At 37.8% G+C, this 1237-nt stretch overlaps 1 pseudogene; it reads left to right on the plus strand.

Moving 5' to 3' along the window:
- Positions 1 to 207: 207 nt before the first annotated feature.
- LOC129683496 (U2 spliceosomal RNA) lies at positions 208 to 356 on the plus strand (annotated as a pseudogene).
- The last annotated feature ends 881 nt before the right edge of the window (positions 357 to 1237 follow it).

The raw sequence follows: 1237 nt of genomic DNA on the forward strand, positions 1-1237 counted from the left end.
ACCTGGTCCTGATTCAGCTTTGGTGAGTCAAATCGATCAAGAAAATTGTCCATTTCATTTAGATTTTCACATTTTGTTGAGTATAGACTTTTGAAGTAATTCCTAATTGTTGTTTGGATTTCCTCAGTGTCTGTAGTTATGTCCCCCTTTTCATTTCTGATTTTGTTGATTTGGGTGGTGTCTCTCTGCCTTTTAGTTAGCTTGGCTATCGCTTCTCGGCCTTTTGGCTAAGATCAAGTGTAGTTAGCTTGGCAAAGGGTTTGTCGATCTTGTTGATTTTCTCAAAGAACCAGCTCTTGGTTTCATTGATTCTTTGAATTGTTTTATTTGTTTCTAATTGATTGATTTCAGCCCTGAGTTTGATTATTTCCAGCCGTCTACTCCTTTTTGGTGTGTCTGCTTCTTCTTTTTCTAGGGTTTTTAAGTGGGCCATTAAGTTGCTTGAATGAGCTGTCTCGAATTTCTTCTTGAAGGCACTTAGTGCTATGAACTTTCCTCTTAGCACTGCTTTCATTGTGTCCCACAAGTTTGGATATGTTGTGTCTTCATTTTCATTGAGTTCTAGAAAGGCCTTAATTTCTTTCTTTATTTCTTCCCGGACCCAGCTGTCATTTAGTAACAAGTTGTTCAGTTTCCATGTGTGTGTAGGCTTTTTGCTATTTCTGTTGTTGTTGAAGTCCAGCTTTATTCCATCGTGATCAGACAGGATACAAGGGATTATTTCAGTCTTCTTGTATCTGTTGAGGCTTGCTTTGTGACCAACTATATGGTCTATTTTGGAGAAGGTTCCATGAGGTGCTGAGAAGAAGGTAAATTCTTTTGTGTTTGGGTGTAAAGTTCTGTAAATGTCTGTTAGGTCCATTTGATTCATGACCTCTGTCAGAGATATTGTTTCTTTGTTTAATTTCTGTTTTGTTGACCTGTCCTTTGTTGAAAGTGGAGTGTTGAAGTCTCCCACTATTCATGTGTGGGGATCTATATATGGTTTAAATTTTATCAATGTTTCTTTAATAAATGTGGGTGCTCTTGAATTTGGGGCATAGATGTTCAGGATTGTGATGTCTTCCTGGGGGAATTTTCCCTTGATGAGTATGAAGTGTCCTTCCCCATCTCTTTTTATTAATTTTGGTAGAAAGTCTATTTTATCAGATATTTGAATGGCTACTCCTGCTTGCTTCTTGGGTCCATTTGCTTGGAAAGTCGTCTTCCAACCTTTTACCCTCAGGTAATGTTTATC

The sequence above is a fragment of the Psammomys obesus genome, unplaced genomic scaffold, assembly GCF_907164565.1.
Source record: "Psammomys obesus unplaced genomic scaffold, mPsaObe1.curated_primary_1811, whole genome shotgun sequence".
Taxonomy (NCBI): Eukaryota; Metazoa; Chordata; class Mammalia; order Rodentia; family Muridae; genus Psammomys; species Psammomys obesus.